Source organism: Apus apus, chromosome 21 (assembly GCF_020740795.1).
Source record: "Apus apus isolate bApuApu2 chromosome 21, bApuApu2.pri.cur, whole genome shotgun sequence".
NCBI lineage: Eukaryota > Metazoa > Chordata > Aves > Apodiformes > Apodidae > Apus > Apus apus.
Window position 1 is genome coordinate 869,495 of NC_067302.1, and position 15,642 is coordinate 885,136.

The window sequence follows — 15,642 nt, forward strand, 5'->3', positions numbered from 1 at the left end:
CCCATGCAATTTGAAACACCTCTTTCCTCTGGCTTTTCACACCAGACTTAGCTCCTCAGATTTCTGCCTGACCTGCAGATGCTGTAACTTTTCCTAGGCTATAATCCTGGTTTTCCCCCTCAAGGCATGTTCTGGTGAGCCAGCCGACTGACCCCTCTTCTGGGTAGAAGCCAGTGACCATCAGACAGCTCTCAGCACCACCCTGAACACCAACCTCCTCAGATACAGCCACAACTGACAGGGAATACTAAAACTAAATGACAAACAAATGCTTACATGGGACCTGACTCTCAATAAACTCTCAAGAGTGAGAATCTGCAAATTTTGTAGAGATGAGTCAGAATTTATCTTGACCAATGGGTTTATTTCCTTCCACCTCCCTGCTGTCCTCCTGGAGAAGACTGGAGTTTTATTTCTTCTTGTCTGTGCAAAGCCACATTTGGCAGCTCTGAACAAAGGCTGATGAAGCTACAGCACCTCTGAAAGTGCTTCTCCTCATTAGGTCTCAAGGATCCTTACAAAAATTTCAAAGAAACACTATAATAATAAATGTTGGTGTTTCCATCTGGAGCACTGACCTTCTTGTGTGATCTGAAATACCTGATAGCTGCAAAACATTACTCCTCTCTCTACCAGAGGGATTCTGTGTCATATCCAACATCTATCTCTCTCTGGAACTAATTTTATCTTCCTACCATGTAAGAAGTGGACTGACAAACTCCAGACTTCATGACTGGCTGTTCAGAAACACATTCTTGTGAAAGATGTGAAGGCACTGAGGTGTCTCAAAGAAGTGATCATGAGCAACACACTTTCTTACCCCTGAGCCAAATCTCAGTGGAGAACATATGTTAAGAGACATGAACAGACAAAAAACTTGTACAGCCCATGAATGGTCTACAATGGAAATGTCAACTTTATGCCTTCCTTTTGAACACCTTCAGGTTGGAGGGGAGAGGAGATGGGCCAACCTCTGAGTCAAATGACAGCTGGATCATTAGACACTGCTGAGTGGAGTTCAAGGGGAAGCCAACAGCTCAGGGTGAGGATGAAAACCAGGGACCACAGGAAGGAATCACTCACTACTGCAAGAGAGGCTGTAGGAGTTACCACCTCTCACAACTGCAGAGGAAATTAAATAAAACCTTGCAGGATTCCAATTAAGATTTCCTTCTCTCAAACAAACAAACAAAAGTAATCCCAGTGTGGGGCTGCATGTCATGCCACTGCAAACAGACCTTGCTCTCCACGAAGCCTCAAGAGGTTGCAATAAAAACTACACGCTTGGAATGCTCCAGGGGCAGGATACTCAGGCTGAGAGATGGAGAAAGGGCTTAAAGAAAAGCCAGGTGAGATAGTCTGGTTTGTGTCTGCTAAGAGGAAGCTCCTTAACATGTTAAATCTCGTCAATACAGACTTTTCTACTGGTGAGATGGGAGTTAAAGCCACCCTGCCACACACCTGCCTTTTCACCATGAGGACAGTCAAGCATTGGAATAGTTTCCCAAGGGGAGTGGTAGATTCCCCCACACTGGACAGTTTCAAGTCTCAGCTTGACAGGGTGCTGAGCCATCTCATATAAATTATAATAGTACCTAGAAAGGTTGGACCAGATGATCCTTGAGGTCCCTTCCAACCTGGCATTCCATGATTCCATGATTCTATGATTCTGTAGTGATGGGAGTGAGCACTCTGGCCCTTCAAGATGAAGGTTGATTGCTGCAAGAAATTCACACTTCGTTGAAAACTTCGTTAGAACTGCCTTTTTCTTTTTTTTTAAGACTAGTGTTGCTTTGCTGCTTAGAAAGCCCACAAACATAAAGAAACCAGTACAAAACCTAAAGCCTTCCCACTCTGGGCAACACAGATTCACAGGATGGTTGGAGGGGACCTTTAAAGACCATCCAGTTCCAACCTCCCCACCAAGGACAGGGATAAACATCAAGCAGAGGATCCTGTGCTGCTCTTCCTCCAGGCAGTCCTGAGTTCAAGGCTTGGAGCAGAGACCTGGGCTGCCATCCATTGTCAGGGGACAGAGAACCATGAAGACTAGCTGATGTGATGTAAACTTAAGCTAATCACGCAAAACCAAACCCCTGTCATTACAGTTGGGGTTAAGGCAGCTCCAGAATTACTTCAGCAGATCCCTTCATTGCTGAACAGTCTTTCAGGCTTTGGGGCACTGTTTTTTTCCTCTTGGTGAACAATGCTTGTGTACCACATCCCAATGTGAATGAGGTCACCAAGACCATGGGTCACCATAAATGTTCTGAAGAAGTTTTGGGAGAAGCAGCAGGTTTCTGGGTGGTAAGCAGAGATATTTCTGACCCATACCACCAGTGGAGCTCTCCCAGGTGCACTGTAACAGAAACCAACATGGACAGCTGACTTTTTTGACAGGTGAGGCACCTGCTACATATAGAAAACAGAGGCACTGATGGACTTACCAAGTGCTGTATAGAAAGAATGTGACAAAGCAAGGAACTGAATCTGTGTGCCCCAGGCTGATGTTTTTGCCACTGAACCACCTGGGTTATAACTATTCAGTGTCAAACACTGACATAGTCAAAGCGTAAAGTTTTCTGCCTTTAGAAGAAGAATGGCTTGGGTTACAGCAGTGGAAGCTATCAAGAGTGGTATGCCAGTGTACCCAACACCCAACTCACAGGAGTTACCTCAAAGCAGAGGAGAAAATTCATCACACACATGGCACTCTACAGCCCTGACCTCAGTTCTGACCCCACCCCAACACCCCAATGGCAGGAAGCCAGGCCACATGCCCATTTGGCACCTCTCTGGGCTTCCTCTCTAAGCAAACCCAGGAACGTGGAGAGGTGCAGAGATATGGTGCACTCCAAAACACCTCTGTGCTGGGTCATGCATCCCCATCACCTGGGGACAAGCTGGAGACCACACGCTGACAGCAGGGTGCAACACAAAGCACCCTCTGGTCAGGGTGCAACCAGCCTGCAGAGGTTCTATGGGAAGGCCAGACTGATGCAGGAGGCAAAATAAGTTTGGCAGCAATGCAGCTATTTTAATCTGCACTGAGCCACATGCCAAATCCAAAAGCTACTAATGAAAGCAGATAAGCAGATGGCTTACAGAAGACCTTGAAATGGGATTCTGCCTATGAAGGTTACAAAGTCACCCTACACAAAAGCACACAATAGGATGCTCCAAAGTCTTTAAATAAGAATTTAAACAGGAGTACATAACCCATAGAGCATGGTTTCCATATCATCATCAGGTTGTAACAGAGGCATAACCTTCTCTCCCAGCTACATGACAGGCTAATACAGCAGCCCTACCCCCACCCCTGTACATCATGACTGCTTTTCCAGATGGCAGTTACACACACGATGTGTGTGACCCCAGACATGTGCCTCAGTGTATAAACTCTCCATAGGTCTCTATTCAACACCTAGTAGCTCTATTCTACAAAAAATCCTGTTCAATCAACCTAATACTTATTATCTTCATGGAATCACAGAATTGTTAGATTTGGAAGGGACCGCTAGAGATCATCTAGTCCAACTTCTCAAGTTCCTGGGGTCCAGAACCTGCCAGTCAGGACACCACATCCTTACTGGCAAGCATCACGGGGGGTCCTGTAACTCAAGTGACACTCAAAGGTGCATTCTTCACAGACCCATATACGAAACCCTGTGTCTGACTCAACATCCTTCCAGAGAACCTTCCCAGACCTGCCAAGGGCAACTCTTTGCCATCCTGAACCTGTTTTCTCAGAGAGACAAGGTAAGCTCATTTCTTCTGTATATATATCCTTAGAGTGACAAAATTCAGGGTCTCCCCTCCAAACAGTACAGTCAGATTCAGAGTTAAGTTCCTCCCTCCAACCCTCCCAGCAGCTGATTCTTCTTATACAAACAGAGGACAGAAGAGAAGAAGCTCTTTACTCATCTGCCTCATTTGCAAAATAAGTGAAAAAAAAAACCAACAAAAAAACCCTCAAACCCTCATGGTATGGACCAGAGCCACACAAACCTGGATTTACCCCTGACAGAGCTGAAGAGAAGTTGAGTTTCTACTGCTCCCCTATTTCTGCAGTCCCTGATGGAGGGAAGGAGTGATGTCCAGGAGGCCAAAGGGAAAGGCTGTGCCTTGCAGCCTGCCAAGGCCACAGGGCTGCAAGGGAGAAGAGAAACTCACTGCACCCCAGGGGGAACAGTGTGCCAGGGCAGGAAGGAAGCATCTTTGGTTTATTGTCTCGCTTATGTAGATATTAATGTATCTCTTTGCAAGAAAAATTAAAGGAAACTGCAAGCAGTGCAACACGTCAAGAGAGAATAGAAGGGCCAGGCTCACAAGAATGAGTATTAATTACTGCTTTCTATTTTTATCCCATGTGTAACTCTGGTCTCGTCAGTGACTTTAGGCGTTAAAATCCCAAGAGTCAAAAGTGTAAATCTTCTGAAAAGGGTGAAATATCCTCTGTAAAGTCTGGATACAAAGAAATCCAAACAAGTGCCCATGAAAACTTCTGTAAATTTCAATAAGAAAAGAAAAAGCAATCTAGCAGTACACAGAAATATTATCCCAAGAGAATTACTCCCAGAGAGGAAAAATCACTAGCCAGTTCCTGCAAGAAACCCTGAACAGATTGCTTTTTATTATGTAAAGAAAATGCTGCTAGGCTGCTTTACATTCCTGAGTGGCCAAGAGTTTGGAAAACTAAAAAACATTTTATGAGGCCCTCCACTGCTGTCTGTACAAGACACTATGAAATATCATATTTTGGCAAGAAGATGTACATATGGTAGATGCCAATACAAAAAACCCTCCCCCATGACCACAAGCAACCTGAAGTCCATCCTGCAGCTATGAGAGTTATGTTCAGTGTCTGCCAAAGAGCTAATGAAAAAAACACGCTCTTACAGACTGTATCTGCTAGACATTAAACTACCTGCTGGACATTTTGTACAGCTTATAGAGCCATAAAATATCACAAAGCATTTATAGATTTTCCAGCTGACAACAATACGAAATAACTGAACAGACCCAGAACAGAGCAAGTCCTCTGGTCAGTAGGCACAGTAGGTAACGCTGAACATAACCTGCCCCATACACAACTGGAAACTGTGTTGGCAATGCACAAGATGACAACAAAGCTCCCAGTGATGACAAATGACCCAAAATACCAGAAGCCACCCCTCAGCCTCACTATAATGCTGGAACAACAGCAGGACTGCCCAGATTTTCAGTGCAGAGCCTTGGATAATGCCCAAATGGTATTAGTTTATCCTGCTGGGGGACGTGTGGCATTGTACAGCCACCCAAAAACCTCCATTTTGAGACTACAGAAATGACAAGGTGGCCTTCACCTCTGAAGGTATGACAAGCCAGGAGCATCAGCCACCTGCCATGGTTTTGTGGTAAGAGTCAAGGGGTCCAGGCAAGTAGCAAGGTGGTGGCCTCTCTTGTTAGAGCTGTGGCAGCCTCACTGGCTAGAACAGATACCTGTTGCCAATCAGTCACCAACATCCTCTGGATGATGTAATGTCAACTGTACATAACACAAGGTCCAGCAGATATTCTGCTACAGAAAAAAAAAAAAAGCATTTTACTTAGTAATCTGTATACAAGGACAGAAATACTAATAGCACCAAAACCTGAACGATGTAAACTTCCAGCACTTAAGGAACAACATGGGAACTGTACAATAGACTGTTACTGAACTACTAAGTACTACTAGCACAGATGTAAATTAACAACAATCTTAACATTTGGTGGCTGATGGCACATCACTATATGAATAGAGTTTTCAATCTTCCATTTGCAACTGGTACTCTAATGGAGACCCCCACCTGAAAACAGTTTTGAATAATGCTGCACTACCTCAAGAGTTATTTTAAGAGTCTGACTAACAACTCAAGACACAAACTGATGATGAGGATGTCTCCCCAGGTTTTTTTGCAGGCTCACCAGACACCAAAAACTCTGAGCTGGAACTTGCATCAGTCCATGGCTGCCCAGCCCCAACATTGCACCACACAGCTACAGGGCTCCTGGTTCAGGGCTCCTCCATGCTTGGTTTGCTACCAGCAACAAGCAGGGACTATCACCTTCCACAGCCAGATACCTTTTTCCAGTCTCACATGTCAAGAGAGCCCATGTATGCACACACAAGGGCATTTCTTACCAGACCATAGAGACATCCAGCCACCAGAAGTGTTCACACAACTGCCTGACACCACAAATGTACTCTCAGTACAAGTAACAGTGAAAAGTTTCACCAAGCACTTCTGCAGAAACCAAACGGAACTGAAATGATGAGGTTTAGTATATAATGAGATTAAAAACTACAGTGACAACAATTTCCAGGAGCTAGGCAGACAGGAGGGCAGGGACCCTGTGAAGGCACTGTGCACATTTCTTGTTGCAGTCTCTCCTTGGGGGCCACAGAACAGTCACAAGCTGCAGGTACAAAAACGCAGTCCAGGAAAACATGAGCTCCAGAGGTAACAACAGCAGATACTAGTGGCTAGAAAATTCAGTAAGGAAGCAGCAGAACTGTGCTACAGAAATCCTCTTGCAGACAGCTTTAATGCTGTTAACACTTGAAAGCTAGGAGTCCAACTCATCCAGGCCTTGTGAGACAATAACTCGTGTCCCAAGAAAGAATTTGTGAGTGTCTCATCCCATTTTTTTTTCCCCTTTCTGAAAAAAAATAAAATAAATATAATTATAGCCTATTTCAGCTGTAGGTCTCTCCCTGAAATGCATCATAACAATGAAGAAATGTTATAATAACACCTTGAATTTATTTATGAAGAGCCATCATAGCATGGAAAGGGATGGGAAAATAGCTGCAGATCATGAATCACACAATTCATATAATGTTTGACCACAGGCAAAGGAGACAAACCCCCCTCATGACAAAGAGCAATATTCTGCTCCTTCCCACTCAGCAACAGTTCTATCAGCAGCATCTCTATTTCATGTCTGAAAGTAATGTAACTTTCAACATAATCTTGTTGATTTTTATAAATCGTATTACTAACCAAAAACTTCAAGACACTGGAGACGTGCATTTTGCTATAGAAGTATGAGACAGCTGGGGAATTTGTGATATATAATTTTAATAAACCATGTCACCTCAAGCACTGCATTTTCACTGACATCAGCACAGATCAAGGACTGTTTGTTATGGCCAATACAACATGAGAGCTGGGACTAGGGCTTACTTAATGTAATTAAGTACCCAGCAGTGCACAAGAGCCAGCTGAACACAGACGGGAAAGGCAGAAAGGAAGATCAAACTCTACACAAATGCCTGCTTTTACACCTACAGAATTTTTTCTTCTATTTGGTGCCCTGCCAGAGAGGCGAAGTGTCAAAATGACGAGGTTCAAGAACAGCATTGCCAGCCCGAAATCAAGCAAAGCTCTTCAATCACCCCAACAAGTCAGGCACTGGAGGAGACTGCCGAGGAAAGTCTGAATCACCATCATCGGAAATCTTTAAGAACAGCCAAGACAAACCTCTAGGAAACACAAAGTGTAGGTAAACCTTTGAGGTCACTTAACCTATACTTTCTTCATAACATTGTATCTGATTGCAAAATCACTGCAGTATTTTGATGGAATGTAGAATCTTTTTTAATTTGCCAGACAAGCCAAAACATAAACAACAACAAAAAAGAAAACACACAAAAAAGCAAACAAACTCAGCATATAGAGCAGCAGCCTCCAGGCTGCGGGAACATTTGCTTGACTTATTTTTAGAAAGTGGAATTGGTGCCACTTCCTCCTTGGTACACATCAGACTTCATTAGCTTGTCTGCCTGCTCACTGCCTCTTCACTCCAATAACGCTGTGTGTGCAGAGCAGCAATTTCTCCTACCTCACCCACCACACTTGGGCAGGAAAGGCCACACTCCAGCCAAAGAGGGGAGCAGGGAGGGAAGGGCCTCTTTGCAGCAGCGACAGCAGGGAGGGCAGAGCCTGCTAGGAGATGCCCAAACACACTGCAGAGCCCACCCAGCACATTGAACTCGAGCCTGGGGAGCCACCCTCACCCGAACACAGTCACCTCTGCGAACCAGCTGGTTTCAGGGCCATGAAGCAGCACGGTGCTGACTCTCTTTGGTGCTGCCGGGAGCCAGAGCCAAGCCCGGCTTCTTGCCTTGGAGAAGGGCTGCTCCCCAGGATGTGCATGCAGCCCTGGGCCCTGCCTTCCCCGTGGGCTGCAGGGGACACGGCCGGGCAGGCAGCCCTGGCAGGCAGCCCAGGGAGGCTCTCAGACCACCAACAGCCCAGAGGACTTGAGAGGGAACACACGCTCCCCCCACCTCTCTTGCTGGAGATGCAGCTGGATGTTGTGTCCCTTCACATGCTGCAGAGAGGGCTGGGCGCAGAAGGAGGAGGGGCTTGATCCAACAGGGAAGGGAAGAAGAGGCTCAAGAGCAGGGATAAGGTGCCGCTGTCACAAAACAGGAGGTCAGGGCAGACAAAAGCTGGTGCTGGTGTTGCAGCACAGCCTCTTGCAGGTGGATGGTGGGCAAGGCCAATGCACCCCAGGAGACTGTGGCTCACTCGGTACAAACCGGCTCGTGGGCCACAGCAACACGGGGCTTTTCGCCCTGCAGTGCTCTGCCAACACTAAACTGAAAGAAACAGTGTAAACATGCTCCAGCTCCCACCCCAGACACAAATTCCTTGCTGGGAAGGAACAGCATATCCCAGCGGGACCTTTCCCTGGAGCCAAACATCAGTAGAACACTGGAAGAGCTCAGAAGGGTGCACCGACCCCACACACACCCAAGGAAACTTCCACTCTTGTGACACTGCACCTGGAATACTGTGTCCAGCTCTGGAGTCCTCATCACAGGAAAGATACAGACCTGTTAGAGAGAGTCCAGAGAAGGGCCACAAAGATGATCCAAGGGCTGGAGCAGCTCTGCTCTGGAGACAGGCTGGGAGAGTTGGGGTGTTCAGCCTGGAGAAGAGAAGGCTCCAGGGAGACCTTAGAGCACCTTCCAGTGCCTGAAGGGGCTCCAGGAAAGCTGGGGAGGGGCTTTTCATCAGAGAGGGCAGTGATAGGACAAAGGGTAATGGTTTTAAACTGAAAGAGGGGAGATTTAGGTTAGACATCAGGAAGAAATTCTTCACCATGATGAGGGTAGTAAGGTGCTGGAACAGGTTGGCTAGGGAGGCTGTGGATGACCCCTTCCTGGAGGTGCTTAAGGCCAGGTTGGATGGGGATTTGCGCAGCCTGGTCTAGTGGGAGGCATCCCTGCTCATAGCAGGGAGGCTGGAACATGATGATCTTTAAGGTCCCTTCCAACCTTAACCATCCTATGATTCTATGATTCTAAACTGCAGCAGACACAGCTTCAGCAACGTGTGTCCCAAACTTGTTCCCTTGCCATGATAGCCAGGAGATGGGACCTGACACAGGGTCCAGAGCAATGCTAGAAGGGCCAGGAGAGAGGAGGAATCAATGGGCACAGACAGAGCTTCACAAATTTCTACTGGCATCTACTAGAATGGCTTCCATTGCTAAAAACAAAACCAAGCCATGGGGAGGTTTCTGGACTGTTCACACTGTGTTGGTCTGGAAAATTTAAGACCTAATTGAAGATGGGTAAGTCAGAGCACATCAGCTGGGAGCAGGTACTTCCAAAAGGAGGTGGGCTTCTTACTGGTGCTAATACCATTCAATTTATAACATATAAAAAAACATCTGAGAAAGAAATAGAGAGGCGTGCATGCATTTCAAAAGCAGAACCTTGTTCCAGGATAAAAAACAATCCTGCACTGAACTCTCCCATCACCTCCCTCATATTGGTGATGGCCATATCGACTCACCTCTGCTCTTGCTTCCTTATCTCCAGTGAGCAGTCACCAATCAGACAGTGGAGCTGCAAGGGTGACTTATCACTCCTGATAAAGTCAGATCTCAGGAAGACAAGTGCTGGTAGGCTCCACCACAGCAGTCCATCTGGCCTGTTGGACAAGGCTGCCATGCAAACAGCGGGGGCAACCGACCGGACGTTCGTATTTTCCTTCAGTTCGCAGCCAAATTCTTGAACTTTTGCTCAGGATGAGTCTGCATAAAATCATGAGACTATGCATAGCAAGAGAGGAGGCACAGACACAAACTCTGCTTAAATCCCTGCTACAGGGGCAGAAATATTTGGTAAGCCTGAGACAATCATGCAGACTGCAGTACCGTGTATTACCATACCTAAATCTGCTAGAGGTTGCCTATCAGAAACCTGTAAAAGAGCTAAGTATTATTCTGGGTTTTTTTAAGGAAATCTAATGCAGCTGGAGATCTCAGGGAATTAAAGTTTGCAGCACCAGCCAGGCAGCAGAGATGCCCCTGTACTGAACCCTCCTTCTGCTTGGTGAGTGCTCATGACTGAAGCTGCCTCTGAAATTTCCTATTAATGGAGGCTGCTATGCAGGACAATCAGAAAAGAGCACAGCTGCACAAAGAGGTGGTGGTGATCTCCAGTGCTCAGCTGCCCCCACCAGACACTGGTTTGACACCACCAGCTCAGGCCACTAGACATGGACCAGTCTTGATGGCTCCAAGCCCAAGCCCAGCGAGACCTGGTGATACAGACTGAAGATTTAATTTGCTTCCTGCTACCTTCAGACTTGCATTATCATTTTAACACTGAGTTAGCATTTTATAAAGTGTCCACTGTTAGATATTTAAGCTTGGTGAGAAGTTATTTAATACTGTATTTTAAAAAAAAAATGGGGGGGGGAGAGGGGAAAGACATTTCCCTTTAGGACTAGACCCTGCTGTCCTGCAAACAAAGTGGGATGAAACAGCTTGGAGTGCATGTGCTGCACCAGAGTGTACTGCTGCAGTGAAGGAGGGGGACCGTTATAGTGCCTTTATACTGAGATTTTAATTGTGGGAATGAATTTTACCCTGACACGTTTCATGTGTAAAATATAAGTACATGCAGGAGATGAACCACCTTGCAAAAGAAGCTGGCAGTTACTGCTCTGTCCTCGATGCATCCTGCTTCATTCCTCACAGACCCCTCCTGGCCATCTTGTTAGGAATCTTTTCAAACATAAATGGATGAGTAAATGACTCAAAATCTGCTTGCCTCATCACAAAGTGAGTTTCTTTTGCAGCCAAGAAAAAGGCAAGGAAAAAAGACAGGGAGCTAGATGCAAAAATTACGGCCTTAAGAGACCCAAACATGCCAAGCTTTAACTTACACCAGCTCTGAGCCCACGCAGCTAGTGTACTGCTCCAGGTTTTGCAAACAGGAGTTCACCAAGCATGCCAAGGCCTTTGCCACAAATGCGTGGCAACCATCTGATCTGCATTCTTTTCCACATAACAGTACATATCCAAAATGATCTGGACCCACTTATTACTACTGCTCCACAGAAGCTTAACTAACACAGTCCCACCAAGCCCAGCCTGACCACAGCACTTTAAGGAAAGTGAAGTTCTATCAGCTGTGCAGAGAAGGAGCCCATGCAAACGGAAGAGAGAAACAGCTTGTTCATCTTAGGAAGGAAAAACAGTCTTCAAATACTTCAAATTTACCTGCAGAGATGTAGGGAGTAGAGTGTTCTCCACATACCTTGGAGGTCAGAGAAGAAGGAGCAGGCTTAAAGTGCGAGTCAAAGATTTAGATTAAACACCACAAAACTGTCTCTAAAGGTGAGGAGGGCTGAGTGTTGGTGCACATCATCTGCACCAGATGGGAAACTGTCAGCAGGAAGAGCCTTAAAAAAAGACACATTACTCAGGAAGGGTTTATATGTGTACCTGACCTTACCCCAGGGTTGGGAAACAACAATGACATCTCTGGAAGTCCTCTCTAGAGGCACTGTGTCTGGGGCTAAAGTTTCAGATTCCTTTAAATGAGATGTAGGGCAAGGACAACACCCAGACCCCTCATATCCTAGTCTGAAACACAGCTACTTGATGAATAACATCGTCTTTCATTTAAAGACACCAACCAGTGCTGCAAAATTCATCAAATCTCCAGAGAAGTGACTCAAGAGTCAGATGTTATTAAAATTTTACACACAGGAAAACCAGAGGGCACAGGCTAACAACTTGCAGTGCATGCCACTCATGATCCTGTTCTAAACTCTGCTTTTGCTTCCTTTTAAGCAGCTAATTACTTGATTTATTTAATACCAAATATTTGACTAAAAAGCAGGCTATCAAGACGTAGATTTATAATTTCCTAATACGTAAATACTGAAACCAGAGGATTAAGGGCCAGTGTCTCTCTCTCAAATAAAATGTGCTTTAGCCTTTAACAAAATAAATACTCTAAATAGCACAGAAATACCTGAATTTCCCTCTTGCCCGCTGTAAAGGACTCACCGATTTCTGTCTGCGTTTTCATACCATCTACTGGGCAGATCCTGAACTACTCAACTGCACAGCACAGACCTGCAAGGCTGCAGCCCATGGCAGTTTGTCCCGAGCTGAGCCCCCCACCAGCCAAGCTGTACTCCCCACATTAATGCCAAGCAACAAGCCACCGTTTGCTATAAAGCGCCAGGAAGGTATCCCATATTCCATCCCATATTCCATCCCATATTCTAAGTATTTCCAGCAAAAGCATGAGGACACCACAGCCCAGCCAGCAGAAGTGTGAGGGTAAGAGAAGAGGAAGGCAGAGGAGAGGAGAGGTGGCCACCACCCCCCCTCCAGCATCCTTGGTACAACCTGCCACACGCTGTCACTCAGGCAATCAAACTGAGGTGGGAGAATATTTTTCCCCAATATTACTGGCTGCTGAAGAGAAGCTACCACATGGCTGTTCTCAGCCACTCACTGCACGGTGTTTACTATAAACAACAACAGTAAACAGAAACACAGACCATCAAAGCTGGCTACCCTGGAGCTGGGTCTCCACATCCTGACTTGACCCAGGGAAATAACCAGTTTCGTATTCAGCTGCTGAACCTAAAACATCCCAGGCTGAAGGGATCCAAGCTGCTCAGTGCATCCAGAACTCAGGCTGCCTGTCTATATTTGCTATCTCTACCTTTAGGTGTCAAGAGTCCAAAGTGCTCATAGGGGAGCTTCAGAGAACCTGCAGATTAAACCTGAAAGACTGTGGCAGGAGCCAGCCCCACACTCTATTTCTAACCATCTTACTGCATACGAGAAGCCCAAATCTTGTCCCATTCCCAGATCTATTCAAGTGCTCAGCTCAGGGGGGGATGTGAAGGAGGTGCAGGTGCTTCCCCAGGGACAAGGGTTACAGGTTTCCCCACCCAGCGCCCAGGACTCCCCTGGCAGCTCCAGGCCCCGGCAGCGGGTCCCGCCGTGCCCCACCAGGGCCCTCCGCAAACCGCCCCGCGCCTTCAGGAGGGTTTCCCTGACGCTCTGCGGGGCTCCCGGGGAGGGAAGGCGCAGACCTGCCCCGTCGCAGCCCTGCGGCAGGCAGGGGCCAGCTCGGTCTCGCTTCCCGTTTCACGCAAGCCGTGCCCGGCAGGTCGTGCCCCGCGCCGGGGCGGGCGGGCCGGACGGTCCGCAACACCGCTGCGAGGCCTTCGGGTCAAGGCGGTAACCGCGGCCCGGCGCTGCTGGAAGAGCCGCCGCGCCCGGTCCTGCCTGCCCGGGGACACCTGAAGGGGCAACAAAGCCCCCGGAAGGTGCTTCAGCCCGGCCGGGAAGGGGCAGGCGGCCCCGGAGGCCGGCACGGACCCCCCCGGCCTCTGCCCCGCTGCCGGCGGAGATCGTGGCGCCACCGAGGGGGCCCCGGGGCGAGGCCCGGGCCCTAACGGGCACCACCCGCTGCCGGCGGCGACCGGCGCCTCCGGCCGCAGCCCCAGGCCCGGCCCCAGCGGGAGGCAGCGCCGGGCCGCGCTGACAGGCGGGACCCGCCGGGCCTGCCCAGGCTGCCGCCGCGGGCTCTAGACGCTCTCCCCTGCCCGGCCTCCTGCAGCACCGAGCCGAGCCGAGCCGTGCCGAGCCGGGCCGGGCCGAGCCGCCCCCGCCGCCCCCCTCACCTGCGCGGCCGCCGAGCGCTGGCGCTGCTCAGTCCCTCGCCGCCGCCATGTTTCCCATGCGCAGGGAGGGCGGGAGCGGGGCGGGAGCGCGGGCAGGCCCGCCCGGCGCGGCACGGGGCGGCTCGGCTCGGCACGGGGCGGCAGGGCAGGGCACGGCACGGCACGGGGCGGCTCGGCTCGGCACGGCTCGGCAGGGCAGGGCAGGGCACGGGGCGGCAGAGCCCGGCACGGGGCGGCTCGGCTCGGCACGGCTCGGCAGGGCACGGCACGGCTCGGCAGGGCAGGGCACGGGGCGGCTCGGCTCGGCTCGGTTCGGCTCGGCTCGGCAGGGCAGGGCCCGGCACGGGGCGGCAGAGCCCGGCACGGAGCGGCTCGGCTCGGCTCGGCACGGCTCGGCAGGGCACGGCACGGCCCACCCGGCGCGGCACGGCAGGGCTCGGCTCGGCTCGGCTCGGCACGGCACAGCCCGGCACGGGGCGGCACGGCGGCTCCTGGGGCCGGGCTCTGCTCGGCTCGGCTCGGCCCGGCACGGCCCGGCCCGCTCCTCGCTGACCCTCCGAACGCCGCCGGGCGCTGCCCGCCCTCTCCTCGTGCAGGGCGCGTCCCCCCATCCTCTCCCCGGGCAGACCCCCAGCGTGAGCCCCAGCTGAGAACGGACCCCCAGTGCCCCCCGGGACCCTCTGGGTACGGAAGAGGGATGTCCCTCTGTGCGGGGTCCCCACCGGGGACAGCCCCGTGCCCAGGGCCGGGGTGCAGCACAGCCGGGCACGGGGCACAAAGAACCCCAGATACTCTTTCCTGCCACCCCAAGCGGGTCCTCACCCCGCACACAGCCCTGCTGGAGATCCCACAGCTGTACTGCAGTGCCCCCAAAGCCCACAGAAAAGCAAGACCCCTTTGACTCCCACCGTTGTAGGTCATTACCTTCACAGCATCACCCCCCAGTTGCATCCACAGACACCCCCGTGCAATCCAGCACCACCAGCATCCATGAACTTGGTGAACTTTCCTGACCAGAGAAGGACCTCCCTGAGGATGGATCCCTGTTCTGTAGAGCCACCAGAGCCTACACAAGTACCCCCAAAAACATCAGGTAAGCACCCATTACCTAGGGATACACGTGGCTGCTGCAAAGGCCACCTTTGCCCCCACCACCCCCCACCAGTGTTGTCCTCCCCCACAGCCCTTTGAGCCCCGTGCACCACCACACCTACAGCTGCCTCCACCAACATGCCCAGCAGAGCCCACAGTCTGTCCATTCCAGCCTCCCACCCTCCATCCTGTGTAGCCACTTCCCTTCCTTGCCAGTCAGGACACCATGTTCCCAGAGCCCGGGGAATATTTGCTCTACACAAATACTCTGGCTGCTGGGTTTGCCATGCTGAAGAGCCAGCTTCCACTGCAAGGTATCACAAGTAAAGAAGAAAGTAATTAATCGTAAATAGCAACCAGGTCATGCCACAGCTGGATACAGAGCATGAGATGATGTCATCTCTCTGCTTGCTGGATTGCCTGGGAAAAAAAAAATAGATTTATTGAGTTTGGGAGATCCAGTTCTCATCTTAAAATGCTTATGTGAATGGTCAGTGCATTTAAAGGATCCTGCTGGTTGACAGTGACCTCTCATGACCCAGATTATTTCACTGGGACAACAGCA

At 49.7% G+C, this 15,642-nt stretch overlaps 1 protein-coding gene across 7 annotated transcripts in view; it reads right to left on the bottom strand.

Annotated features, from left to right (window-relative positions):
- Nucleotides 1-14,044, bottom strand: part of SCMH1 (Scm polycomb group protein homolog 1) — a 79,417-nt gene extending 65,373 nt beyond the window's left edge. For 6 of the 7 annotated variants that reach the window (XM_051638038.1, XM_051638034.1, XM_051638037.1 and 3 more), the window contains exon 1: nucleotides 13,986-14,044. The gene's annotated coding sequence lies outside the window, so the exon portion shown is untranslated. The remainder of the gene's footprint in view (nucleotides 1-13,985) is intronic. The other variant, XM_051638039.1, reaches the window with a different exon arrangement.
- Nucleotides 14,045-15,642: the final 1,598 nt, after the last annotated feature.